Source organism: Pinus tabuliformis, chromosome 2_1, assembly GCF_031772625.1.
Source record: "Pinus tabuliformis cultivar Carrire ecotype Pingquan chromosome 2_1, CPIR1, whole genome shotgun sequence".
Classification (NCBI taxonomy): Eukaryota; Viridiplantae; Streptophyta; class Pinopsida; order Pinales; family Pinaceae; genus Pinus; species Pinus tabuliformis.
Genome location: NC_142299.1, coordinates 100600103 through 100614859, shown reverse-complemented (window position 1 = coordinate 100614859; position 14757 = coordinate 100600103). Strand labels below are relative to the sequence as shown.

At 36.6% G+C, this 14757-nt stretch overlaps 1 protein-coding gene across 5 annotated transcripts in view; it reads left to right on the top strand.

The window, feature by feature from the left end:
* The first annotated feature begins 9207 nt into the window (after positions 1-9207).
* Positions 9208-14757, top strand: part of LOC149198983 (splicing factor U2af small subunit B-like) — a 38677-nt gene continuing 33127 nt past the window's right edge. For 2 of the 5 annotated variants that reach the window (XR_016253750.1, XM_089402240.1), the window contains exon 1: positions 9213-9440. The gene's annotated coding sequence lies outside the window, so the exon portion shown is untranslated. Of the gene's footprint in view, positions 9441-14757 lie in introns of all 5 variants that reach the window. The other 3 variants (XM_089402241.1, XR_016253749.1, XM_089402239.1) reach the window with 3 other exon arrangements.

Genomic DNA, 14757 nt, shown 5'->3' with positions numbered 1-14757 from the left:
CAACCAAACTTGAAAAAAAAAATGTCATATTTAAAATCACAAGGTTGTGCGGCCTTGTTTGACGTTTGAGACATCAAATCATCATGCTAATTCTCATTTTTGTTTATGCTAATTTAATAATCCTATATGCTTTTCGAAATTTGACTTCCATTCTCTAATTTGCCTCGAGAGGCTTGGCTTGTTTTGTTTTTTGTGGTTCTGTTATGGCTCATGAATGGATGTGTTTATGGATTGAAATTTACGGAAAATATGGGTTTACTGTAGCATGTGAATGGCATGCATCCAAGAATTGAAATTTCAGAAGTTGGATTTATTGTGCATATGAAATGGCATGTGTTCATGCTTTTGAAATTTTACTCAGAGAAAAGAAAAGATGGATTTGGTATTGCATATGAATGAGATGTATTCTTCGTATATGCTTGGCCATCTATAGAGGTTTCTTGATTTTGGGTAATTAGCTTACTCTAAAATGAAATAAGACATTCAATGTGTTCCTTGTAATATAGATATAAACAAAACATCTAAAGACAAGTAATTGCACAATGATCTAGTGCAAGAAAAAAGGGTTTTCCACAAACCAATTAACTCTTCTAGAAAAACTCAACAATTCCAATTTAATAATCCTATTGGCCTCTCTTTGTACCTTTTGGGACAATTGCTAGTTTATTTAAGTTACAATTTAGTGAGTAGCCCATAAAGTACCTTTGTAAAAGTGACTTTCACTTATTTATAAAAGTGGGTCACATAAATTATTTTTTAAAGTGGAGCTAATTAGACTAAGTTTGGAGAGGGAGGGGGGATGGGGAGCCGGGGGCATTTTTAAATATGACATTATCATTCACTTCTGCACATTCACGCACTTCGTCGGCATCTTCAACAACTTTTCTTAAAAAATACGTAACTTCTTCATCCAGAAGCTGTTTTCAGAGCCATTTTTTTTTAATCGGCCTAATTTTTCAAGATATTTCCATTGGAACACTTAGTTTTAGCACCTACAGCTTCAGTTTCTGTCAAATTGGAAAGTCCATGCTAAGTTATTCTTGACAACACCGACTACTTCCAATGGTGGTCCTACATTGTGGATTTACTTAGAAATAAAGGTATTTACAGAATAGCCTCAGGCCAAGAAACTAAACCTAAAGATGAAGATAAGACAACCAAATGGGAAAATAGGCAAGATCAAGCATGTGGGTTGATAGAGATGTTTATTTCTCAAGACCTTAAATTCCATATCGCAGAACTTGATACCCCTAATGAAGCAATGAAACAACTCACTAAAGTTTTTGGAATTAAAAATGAAATTAGAGCCCATCAACTCAAAAATGAGTTGCTTACGTTGGAACCCAATAATTTTTCTTCCATTGAAGATTTTTTTGTCCAAGTTCAAGACCCTTAGACTTCTCTTAGAAGGTGTTAAGGTTAAGAAAGAAGATGGTAGCCTTATTTATTCCATTCTTATTAAGTTGAGACCAGTCTAATTTGTGTTTGTTTCCACCTTCCATTCTATTAGAAACGCATTTATTTCTCAAGGACAAGACTACAAGTCCCCCTCTTTTGATGCCTTTTGTGATTCTTTAATAAGAGAATAAGAAAAACTCTTACATATTGGTCTTCTTAATCTTAGAAACTCTTCTAAGAAAGCCTTGGCCGCCCAACAACAACCAAATTCAAAGAATCCTAAGAAGTAGTATCCTAAAAAGAATGATCCTAAACCAAACAAGGGTCCTAAGCAATTTTAGTCTCAAAATGAAAATCAATTCCACAAAATGATAAGGCAAATAAAAACAAAGGGAAGAAGAGTGATAGACATTGCAACTTTTGTAATCGAGATGGCCACTTAGAATCCAAATGCTTTAAGAAAATGGAAGCCTTGGAAGCATAAATAAGAAGCATAACATCCATTTGGAGCACTCTTCAACTTCAACTTCATCTTCAAAAATAGCACTTTCTGCATGTGGTTGTCAAGCATCTCGGTCTAGTTATGCACTAAATGTATCTTCTTCCTCTCATTCTCATGAGTGGCTCATTGACTCTGGAGCTTCTTATCACATGGCCAAAAACAAAGTTGTGTTTTCTTCTTTAAATGATTGTAACACCAAAAATATATATGTTGCGATGATAGATCTCTTAGTGTTGTAGGGACTATAACTATTCATCTAGACAATGGTCAATTTAATGATGTATTATGTGTTCCAACCTTATCCTGCAACCTTCTATCTGTATATCAGATAACTCATTCAGGTGAAGGTAAAATCGTTGAATTCTCACCTCATGATGTTGTAATTAAGGACCTAAGAGATCCTAGACAGATTTTAGCTACTGACATTGTTGATGATTCTACAAGGTTGTATAAGTTTAACAACTTTGGGTCATCAACTATTCCCTTGGTATTTGTTGCTCATAATGATGAAGTGAGCAAACTTTGGCATGAGCGATTTGGTCACTTAAACTATCGCTCCCTTCAAAATCTATGTAAAGAAAATATGGTGATAGGTCTTCCTATGGTATCTTGCAGAGATGGTGTTTGTTTTGGATGTGTACTCGGAAAACATCATTGGGATAGTTTTAAAAAACGTGCCTCTTGGCATGCCTCAGCCCCTTTACATCTTGTGCATGGTGATTTATGTGGTCCACTTCCAGTTGTTTCATTCTCTAGCTACAAGTATTTCTTAACTTTCATTGATGATTTTTTCAGACACACTTAGGTATAATTTTTAAAACTCAAGAGTGAAGTATTTAACATGTTCTTGGCCTTTAAGGCCTTTTTTGAAAAACAATCTGGACATCAAATTCTTAAGCTAATATCTGATAATGGCGGAGAATATGTTAACAACAAATTCATCAACTTTTGCACTAAGAATGGAATTCAGGTGCAACATATTGTTCCATACACTCCACAACAAAATGGTGTAGCTGAAAGGAAGAATCACACCTTAAAGAAAATGACTAATTGTAAGCTTCAAGCTAAAGGACTTAGTCTTAATGTTTGGGTAGAAGCAATTAACTGTGCAAATTACATAGTAAATCACACTCCTACTAAGGTTTTAAATCATATCACTCCAGAAGAAGCATGGAGCTCAATTAAACCAGATGTAAGTCACTTTCGTGTTTTTGGAAGTGAAGCATGGGCCCATATTCTAGATGAGAAACATAAAGCTTTAGAAACTAAGAGTGAAAAATGTATTTTGTTAGATATTCTGAAGATGTCAAAGGATATAGACTTATTCCACTTAAGTCCAAAAATGTTATCATTAGAAGAGATGTAAAGTTTAATGAAAATATATCGGCCTACGAGCCTAGTTCGACGGATGTGCCACCTCTCTCTATCCATTCTACTTCTGGAAATATTTCTTCTTCAGATGATGACAACGAGTATGACAATCCTCCCCCACCTTCTCAGGATCCTCCTTCAGCTCCTTAGCTTCCAAAATGGGTCCGTGCTACTCGGGATGCAGCAGGTGCTCTTGCAGGTGATCCTACAGATCAGGGATGTACACGTTCTCATTTCGATAGAGCCTCTTATTTACTTGCTCAAGCTCCAACAACTTATGATCCTGACACCTTTGTAGAAGCTTCAGGCCATCCAGATTGGGACGCAACTATGAATGAAGAATATCATTTGTTATTGGCAAATGATACATGGGATCTTGTTCCTCTTCCAAAGGAACGAAAACTTGTTAGATGCAAATGGGTTTACAGAACCAAGTATGACCAGATGGAAAAGTTGATAAACATAAAGCTCGTCTTGTTGCTAAGGGTTTTTCACAAGTTGAAGGCATTGACTATACTGAAACCTTCTCCCCTGTTTCCAAAATGAACTCTATCCACTTTGTTATTTCTCTTGCTGCCTCTTTCAAATGGGAAGTCAATCAGATGGATGTTAAATCTTCCTTCTTGCATGGGGACTTGCATGAAGAAATATATATGGAACAACCTACTGGCTTTATACAAACAAACTTCAGCCTTGTATGTAGGCTTAAGAAATCCCTTTATGGTCTCAAGCAAGCCCCTCTGGCTTGGTATGCAAAAATGGATAACTTTCTTTTAGATACTGGCTTTTCTAGGTATCATTCTGACAATACTGTCTACACCAAGAAAGTGGGTAAGTCTCTTATCATTCTCGTTCTTTATGTTGATGATCTTATCCTTACTGGTAGTGATCCCAACCTTATAAACCATGTGAAGTCCAACCTTAAAAGGAAGTTTGAAATGACAAACTGAGGACACTTGCATTATTTTCTTGGTCTTCAAGTCTTACAATCCAAGGAAGGTATTTCCCTTTCCCAGTCCAAGTATGCTTGTGATCTTCTATGCCACTTTCACATGGAAAATTGTAAGCCATCCCCTTCTCCCTTTCATTCTGGAGCCAAACTTTTAGTCACTTGTACTTACTTTGAAGTTGATGCTACCTTATACCGTCAATTTGTTAGGAAAACTTTTGTATCTGACCCATACTCGTCCTGGCCTTTCCTTTGCTACTGGCCTTATTGCTCGGTAAAAGCAAAACCCACTTGAAATTCATTGGAAAACATATAAAAGAATACTTCGTTATGTTTGAGGTACAGTTCAGTTTGGGATTCATTACAGTGTAGAAGCATCTCCTCTATTGGTTGGTTTCACTGATTTCGATTGGGCTAGTGACCTTGATGATCGGAAGTCTACTGCAGGTTATGTCTTCACTCTTGGTTTTGGACCTATTACATGGGCTGGCAAGAAACAAAGTGTCATTTCTCTTTCCTCAACAGAAGCAGAGTATCGTGGCGTTTGACTTTCAACAACAACATCCGACTACACTTTGATGTGATAATCAAAGTGCCATTCAACTATGCAAAGATCCAGTCCAACATCAGCGCAACAAACACATTGAACTACACATGCACTTCATCAGAAAGCTCATTCATGACCATGTTCTTGAAGTGCAATATTATTCAACAAATGATCAAGTTGCAGACATCTTTACAAAGGCTGTCACAGAGGCGAAGTTTACTAAAATTTGATTTATGGTTGGAGTTCAGAAAGTTGTCACTAAGGGGGATAGGCTCTAATGCCTCCTTCCTTCTCCTATTGTGTCATATTTGTACATCCTTCAATCCTATCCCAAGTTGTTCTTAAGGGGGGATGTTAGGATATTTCGACACATAGGAAATAATTAAGTATAACTTGGTCTAGAGGTAAAGTGTGTTTCTTTACTATGTACATTTGTAACTTACAATCTGACGGTCACGATATGTTCTAGACATGAAGTGATTCGATGGTTCATTCTCTCCTCAGTATTACCGACACTTGATTCGTGGCTTAACACCTGATTGGTCCATGATCTCTATTTAAAGAGCATGGAGGGTCATTTGTAGGGTAACCGTTCAAGAGAGAATCTTATGTAAATTTTCATTATTTTATTAATAAGTTTCCTGAAGTGGCCACGTTGGCTCAGGTCATGGGCTGTTTCCCTCTTTGAGGGTTTTAACCACATTAAGAATATTGGTGTATTGATCTGTGATCTGTTTGTGAGTGGTGTCCTTTGGTGTTCTATCTGAGGAGCTTACCCTGCAAATTCCTACATTATCATCCAAGTACTATGGTCCTTACAAGATGTTGCGTAAGATTGGTACTATGGCATACAAATTGGAGTTGCCTGCATCTTCCTGAGTACACCCAATTTTCCATGCTTCATGCTTAAAGAAGGTTATTGGTGGCAAACTTCTCGTTCAAACAGTGTTGCCAAAACTTGACGAAGAAGTAAAATCATATTTGAGCCTGAAGCAGTCACGGAAACAAGAACCCGACAGCTGCGAAATTGATCAATTTCAGAGTATCTCATTAAATGGAAGAACTTACCCATTGAAGATTCCACATGGGAGGATGAGAATTTTATACAGAAGCATCGAGAACTACTCAAGCGTTAAGGACAACACTTTTTTGAAGGAGAGGGGCATGTTAGGTCCCTATAATACTAGTGTATCTCCCTTATTATTATTGTTGTGCCAATGCAGCCCCCATGTTGTTATTGTTGTGCCCCATAGAAGCCCACTATTGTTATTGTTGCGCCCTTAAATTATTATTATTATGTAGGCTCTGATTATATTGTGACCCCTTAGACTCTTATATATACAAATGAGGTCTTGTCATTTGAATCATCCAAGAATTGATCATTTATGTAATGTAAATGAAGATTTCCCCTTGAAGAGGATAATTTTTAAGTCGTTGATCTATCTATTTGTGACAAAGCCATTGACAAGTTGCATACTTTTCAAGGAAACAACATTCTTTCAACAACAAATCATTGGAAGTATTTCAAAACTATGGCTATGAAATATGCTAACAATCACGAGGATGTGAAGATGAGATTGCTTGCACTATATTTGGAAGATGATGCATTAGATTTGTTTATAGCATTGCCTACAGATAACATTAGTACATTAACTCGGTCGGAAAATGCTTTTATGAAAAAACAAGTGAGAAAAAAGACAATAAGTATTTATTGGTTGCCCTTAAGCTATCTAATAGAAATGAAATGAAACCATTGAAGAGTTCAATCAAAGGTTTATTCAAAATGTCCAAAATCTCAACCAAAGCTTTAAATCCCAGTAGTAAGCAATCCTTATCTATTACTTGGATGCTTTTGTTAGGGAATTGGAATTTCAGTTGAGGCAACAAAAGCCTAGAAATCTTATAGTTTCATAGGAGGTTACTATCAAGACCAAGAAGAATATGTCTACAATTGGTAGGTCTAGCCAAGCAAGCTCCTCTAGAACTAAGAATGAACCAAAGAAAGGTTAGTCATTACAAACAGTTGAAAGAAATTATAATTTGTTTATTATATACTACGAAGAGAATGGAGGTTAATTTAGCTAAACAAGCTAAAACAATTAAAAAATAAAATCAGGGTATGAAAAATAAGATAGTTCTAATGGAGACGCAAGCTTAACAAGATAGATATTAGCCAAAGGTAGGTAATGGTTAGGATACATCTAGGCAACTTTGACATAATCATAATTAAAGAGTTCCAAATCCTATAGAGATAAATAATGTGGTTAATCAAGAGAGTTATCCGTGGTGTAACCCTTGTGGTCTACCACATGACTGAGATACTTGCATTATCACCAAATAAGTCTTTCAACAAGTAGATGAGATCAACAATGGGGATTCTGTAAGGAAAGAAGCTTTGATCCAACCATAATTGATAGGGCCTTCACACCCAAGCCATCCCAAGAAGAAATCAAGAGGATAATCTGTGAAAAGGATTGGGTTACATGCCCATGTAGGGGTAAACAAGCTTAATAAAAAACTCTAAGTAATTCAATTCATAGTAGCCCAAGTCCAGGCCTAACCAATCCAAGCCAAAGTCCAAGTAATACAAGTAAGCAACCACAAGGAACCACCAAAGAAACCCAACCAACTCAAATTTTGAAGAACACAAGTCGTTGCTTGATGATAAATATGTCTAAAGATGGAAATGTGGACACCAACTTTGATTTAGATACTTATCTTACTAAGTCTCACGCAATAATTCCTTTCCTTGAACTTAGCAAGATTCCATCATTGAAGGAAATAGTTGGGATGATTTTTGGATTCCGCAAAGTTGATGAGGGTCTTTCCCAAGATGAACCTGTAATTTTGGAAACCACACACAAAAGAGGATTAAATGGTGGAGATAGCCGTTTTTATATTTTATTATGAACCAATGATTTGTTGCTGTAAAATAATATGTTAAGTCAAGGGCATTCATGAACATTATGCCATTAACAATGATGCATTAATTAGGCCTCAAGACAAGAAGACCATATAGTAACATCTTTGCCATAGACAAGAAAGTGAAGGTATTTGGCTTGATCAAGGTTTTGTTTGTGAGGTTAAGTGTGTATCTAAATATTATGATCTTAATGGATATTGTAGTCATATATGAAAGGCTTGATGAGGTCAATAAGCCCCAAGGCCAAGAAGGGAAGTGTTGAAGAAAACAAAGGAAATCAAATAAAATAGAAGTGAAAAGAAAGGGGGAGAGAGTCAAGGAAAAGATCCCTTCCTCCCTTTTCATGAGTATCATTGTCTTGAGGTATGCTGGGGATCACATTGTAATAAGCATGGCTTATGGGGTGATTCCTCCCATAAGGAGTAGTCAATGGCATTACCTTACCTCAATGGCATTCTCTACAAGCTTGGTGTTTATTCTTGTGTCGACACATTTTATTATTTTGAAGCTCAAGGGTTGTATCTTTCATTTATAAAGGTTCATTACACAACTTTGAGTTGTAGAAATCAACTTTAATACTATTAGTTACCATAATAATTGTATTCAATACACCAAGAGAATTTCTATTAGAGATATGGATGTCTATAGTGAATGACATCCTCACACAAGAAAGAAGGATAAATGTCTTAACACCTCGAGACAAGGAAAGGTAATGAAGTAGTAAAGGTCACAAAACATGATGGACATCATGATTGCACAAGGAGTCAATAGAATGCCTAGTGTGATAGAGGAAATTTACCAAGAGAAAAGAAGCCATGAATTTCATCTATATGATGAGCAAACCATCTTAATGGACATGATATGTGTATGTTTAGAAGAGTTGCAAAATATGAACCATCGACTTGTATATAAAAATGTGAAAGAATGATGAACTTTACCTTACTTAAGAAGTAGCTGACGATAAGGGATCAAATTAGGCTTAGGCTTAGACCACCCAAGGAACTACGAATTAAGCTACTAAGAATGTAACTTTGAGAGCATCTTGAGGTAACATGAACTCAATGAGTTCAAGTCATTTGAGAGCAATTATTTAAAGAATGAAACATCCCATCGCATGGAAGTGTATTGTGAGAGATGGATTAAAGTTTTCCAAAGAAATGGAAATCAAATCCTAGAGTTAAATAAAGCTTGAATGCAACCCAAGATAAGGGCAAGAAGGTCTTTCAACAATGCATTATAATAATGATGAAAGGTGAAGTTAGGCTTTGGTTGACATTGCTCAAGGAAAGATGAAAAATGCCAAAAGATGAACATCCCTAGAAAATCAGACCTAATAGAGACATTGTCACCTTTATTTCGAATTTTCTTTTAGAAAAATTGAGTTGAAAAGAAAGTAGCAAACATGTGCATGGGTTGCCTCTTGGGTGAGAAAAATAAATTTCACTGATGATCTATTGAATAGCAAGTACCTCTCGCGTGCCCTTTAGGGATCGAAGGGTTTTCATGCTCCTTCAAGTTTTTCAAATGATGTCGGTCGTTGGATTAGGTTATAAATAACAAATCCCGTTTGTGCTTATGAGATCTCGCCTTTGTGTTTCTGGCGCAACCGAACGTCGGGTGTCGAGTGACAATAAGAAAAAAGGAAGGCACTGGAGGTTACACAGTACGAAGTTTGAGTCCACAGATTGTGAAGCCGTCCGCTCACTCCACAAGTTGGAAGGAATTCCAACTGTAATCGGCTCCATCACAGGTCAATCTGCGAATTTCGCACTTTACTTGCAGTTGCTTTTGTATTTTATTTATATTTTTCAACATGTCGATAATTTACAGATTCTTTCTTTGCCTTTGAAATCTATTGATTATATCTGGAATCAAAGCAGATCGATTAAATTTTTGAAGACCCATGTTCTATTTGCTCTAGTTTTTAGGGTTTCACGAGTTAAACGGTTAACATATTGCTCTAGTCGTATACATTAGGGTTTAGTGATTAACTTAAGTACGTTTTATTAACTTTTTCTTTCTACCAATTAAGCCTTGTTATGGTCTGAGCTATCGAGGCTATTTTTAGTTTTACCTGGTTTGCAATAATCGACAGTTCCAGGGTTTTTAACACTCATATCTGGCATGGTCATGATTTTTACTTTCTAATTTAAAAAAAAACTTTTGTTTTTGACGTTCTTATTTTGTGCATCCCGTAATTAATTAGCTGAGAGGAAATTTTGTGTACCTTTTCTTCTCTCTGCACATTTTTTTCCCAGATTCCATTCGACAACTTAAAGCACTAGATTTGTTTTTTTTTTTTTTTTTCTTTTGGTTGGGGGGTGGGGGGGTAATTAAACCTTAATTTGACTAGCACAAAGCCTCCACTAGCACCAGTGAAAAAATATAAACCATGAAAACTAAAAAAGCTACCAGCACTAGCAAAAAAACCTAAACTATCAAATACAATATTACATGGGGACACACTCACTGCGCTCTGCACACTTCCGGTCCCTATGTAGCTTTTTCTGGGAATACAGGGTCCCTATGTACACTTTTGGGGGATGCAGTAGGGAGTGCCCCGTCAAAATATGTGATGCTCCCATGCTCTCCTTTGACGGAAGTTCATTGTTTTAAGTGAAAAAAATGGTGAAAAATAAAAATAAAATGAATGTCATTCTCATTTGTCATTTGACCGGTTCCTAGATTTTTAAGACCTTAGATCTATATCTTCAGAATTTTCTAACTATAATGAGAAATATAGTGGTAATAAATGATTTGTGAAACCCGATTTTATGTTGTGACATCATTACGCGTATCATTTATGATTTATTATATTACATGGATAGATGTATGTTCAATGTTATTAATATTATTATGTATAATATTTAAAATCATTAATGTTTCAGTTTTCATTTATATGAATTCTAATCTTTTAGTATTTCGGGGGTGGTCCCCTATATTATTGACATTGATGTCCCCGAGAATGTGAGGGGTGCTTCCACACATCCCCTGGAATTGTTAGCCTGTTCCTGCATCCCGGAAACTTGGTGGAACATAAACTCAACTGAATACAAAGAGCTGTAATTAATAGACGAAAATACAAAGGCAGCAGTGTCCCAAAACCACTTGGCTAACTGCCTGACCATAAGCACTAAGAAACAATAATGTCAGCTGCAAGTAAGGAATCATTGTTGTTACCTGGAGTAGGATGTTACCCAGTGCAGGATCCCATATAGTGACTGGGGGAGTATTGTCCAAAATTAGGCTCTGGCTTGGGGGTTCTCTGATATGACCAAGTTCATGGTTGGAAAGTGCTTATTATTCTTGGTTGGGGCAGAAGGCCAGCTATGCCCTAGCCCGGATCCCCCTTATAATTCTGAACCTGTTTCTCAGCTTAGTGGTGGGGCCTACTGCCCCTTTGGTGAGACCATGGTGATGGTACATTCAACATCATCACATCTGTCTTTGGGCTATACATGTTAAAATTTAAATACCAGGCCTGATTTATTTTACCAACAATTATATATACGCAGAAAGGTATTTTATTACACAAATAAAATTCTGAACTACTGAAAATAAATACTTTGGCATTTCTCAACTTCACAAATAAAATGCAGCAGAAAAATCACAAGAAATCAGCCACAAGAACAGCAGAAATTTGATCCAAATTGTTTTTCCTTCACTTATATTAAATCTGGGAATTATTGGGTTTTGACCTGCAGAAAATCACTCAGGGAAATAACAGCTGAAGGGGAACCTGCTGCCCAGAAAGTCAAACACTGAACTGGAATTGGCCCCAAGACAAACTCAGCCTCCTCGGCCTCCTTGGAGTGATCTGGGCCCTTTCTCCCTGCTGACGGCCTCTCTAGCAATTGTAAGGCCTGCACACCTGTCAAATCAGCCCAAGGAAATAACTCGGCCTCCACAACAAATCGGTCCCTCAGCTCGGTCCTTCTCTTTTTGCTCGGCTTCCCTTGAATTTCTCCAGAAATCTCCCCTCTATCAATTTCTCCCCAATCTTCTTCAGTCAACTAGGGCCTCTTGCTCTCCTCTTGAGAAAATCACTCTCTCAATGTGTATACTGGTGTCTTCACCTCTCCATTAGATCCACTTTATCATTTCACTAAGTAAATAATCCCTAACCCTAATCTCAATGTCTAGAATTAGATCCTAAGCCTCTCTTGGGATCAATGTCTGCGATTAACTCTAAGTCACTTAATTTTTTTTTATTGTTTATCCTTGGAGCTTTTGCTTAATAGTCCACAATAATTAATTACTCTAATTATTGTACTTTTCCTAACGTTAACCTTAGTAAAGCATCTAAAGGGGCAATCAAACAAGCAAGCGTGGATTACCTCCCACAGCCACAAAACATTAACAATACATATGATTGTGTATGGTTGGCTTGATCAATAAACCCCAAAACCCACTTAAATTCCAAAATAAACCTACAAGTAACAAAACTACCCAAAAATCCAAAGCCAAATAACTGCTAAAAAATTCCAAACTAAATGATGATGGGTGCTGTGATGGGCAAGGTGTTTCCTGGCGTATAGCATAAATGCAGATTTGGCTGTATTGTCCCAAGTGTTGTATGTAAATTCACAGGCAGCATGGAATTCACTGGATAATTGGTAGCATGTGGATGGTACTGTCAACACTGCCAGATCTGCCTTAGGGCTATATATACAATTGTGTATGGTTTGCCTGATCAATAAACCCAAAAACCCAGTTAAAATTACTAATAAAATAAACCCAATAAACTGCTCTAAAATCCCAGAATAAGCCAAATAACTGCTAGAAAATTAATGATCTGCACCCTAACACCAGTTTACAATTTTGCATGTGTTTATTTTGACCCAACCCACATGTTTTGCCATTCTGATATAAATTTCAGAATGCATTACTTGTAAACATTCAAAGAGTACTTCTACTATTTTTCACGTTTCCTATCAGCTGAAATTAATGCTAAATTTAGGCAAACATTCAAGCATATGAGAGAATTATTTTTGGTCAAGGTGACCCTGAGAAAACCCCACAGCCTTTTGGGGTAAACTGGTCTTCAAGGGAGGATTTTATTACTTGAGAAATTAGTCTAAGTACATGAATTAAACACAGTACTTATCTCCCTTCAGCTGAAGCTTTAAATGCAATTTTTTGAAATTTGTGCTCACTGCATATTTTCAGATTTTTACAAATTTTCATGCCCAGGATTTTCTGCACTTTTCCTTAACCCAGCTCCTTGATTTTTGTGCCCAGAAATTAGCCTTGAAATCTGTGCTGCAACAGCCTTGATTTCTGTGCCAAAACAGCCTTGAAATCTTGTGCATAAACAGCGTTGATCTCTGCACTGGCTGTCTCGATTTCTGTGCCCGAAATCTGCACTGGAAGTGACGGAAGATGCCCCCAAAATTTGTGCCAGGTGACAGCAGAGACCCTCCTCGACAATCCACGCTGAACAGATGCTTGAAATGCATGCCATAGCCCTCGAAATTTGTGCTTCTGTTGGCCTCGATTTCTGCACCAACTTTCCCTTGATTTTTGTGCTTCTCTTCCTTGGAAATTGCCCCTCCCTCTGGCTGCCTCCTTCTAGAAACTCAGGCCCTCTTGCTGCAAATTCTCCTCTCCTCTTCTCTTCTTCTCATGCTTTCTCAAGTGTGAAGTGAAGAATGAGCCTCCCTTTTCTCTTTTCGTCTTTTAGAAAATATTGAATCCCTAATCCTAGGATTCAATGGTTGAGATTTAATCTCCAAATCTCAAGATGTGTGGTTGAGATCATTTTTCTGAAATGACCCCCCTCACACATTTGCCTCATTACTTAAAAGCCTCTTAGTAATATTACACATAAAGTCAATTTATAAAGTACAAGTGCCTTTAATATTAGAAAAAGTACATGGTAGACCACTTTTAAGTATCTCTTCCACCCATGACATTAATATAACTCATAAATGTCACCAAGACAGAAGTCATTAATGTGTCTACTAGGCTAAAAGGGATAAATGCCTAGTAAATTAGTAACACCTGTCCTTGGTATTATTTTCAACAGCATAAAGGCAGATTTGGCTGTATTGGCCCAAGTGTTGTATGTAAATTCACAGGCAGCATGGAAGTCACTGGATAATTGGTAGCATGTGGATGGTACAGTTAACACTGCCATATCTGTCTTAGGGGTGTATGGTTTGCCTGATCAATAAACCCAAAAGCCCACTTAAAAATACTAAAATAAACCCAAAAAACTGCTCTACAATCGGTAGCATGTGGATGGTACAGTTAACACTGCCATATCTGTCTTAGGGGTGTATGGTTTGCCTGATCAATAAACCCAAAAGCCCACTTAAAAATACTAAAATAAACCCAAAAAACTGCTCTACAATCCCAAAATAAACCAAATAACTGCTAAATTTTTTCAAGCTAACTGATATAAAAGCCACAATTCCATTTAAAAACCTATAAATATCCAGTTAATTTTATTGCCATTTCAACGAATTAAATTATTTTCTTCTAATTCTTTGTGGTTTTTGAAGCTCAATTTTCTCAATGCAAGTGATTTATCAAGAGATAATAGTGGCCATTACTGTAATAATAGGCTCTCATTTCTGTTGTGTTTCATCTCCAGAGTCCAGACTCTTATTGTAATAAATTCCTGCACTTTCAGGTTATAAGTTCTGTTTAGATTCTAGATTGAAACGAGAATTTAATAGTGAAAATAGTGAGCAGTAGCACACAGCCACTCTGTGTCATCATGCTTGTAGAGTGTAGCTTTATTTCTCCTATGATTAGTTGCAGAATATTTGAATTATTGTTTTAGTTCATTAATATATGCTTATATAATTCTCCTACGAATACTCGCAGAAAGTTGAAACAATAAGCTGTCACTGCACTGTATATTACTATAACTCTACTATGTCACTCTAAGATATGTGACATTTTTGTACCTATGAGATGTATACATTGTATTTTTTTTTTTTGTTCAAGTGTTTTTTGCTGTTCCGAGTCATATTCATATTTGTGTTCAGATTTTGCTATGATGTATTATGGTGTTAGTTTATGGTAGCTTGGAGGTATTTCTGCATTGACAGTGCCTA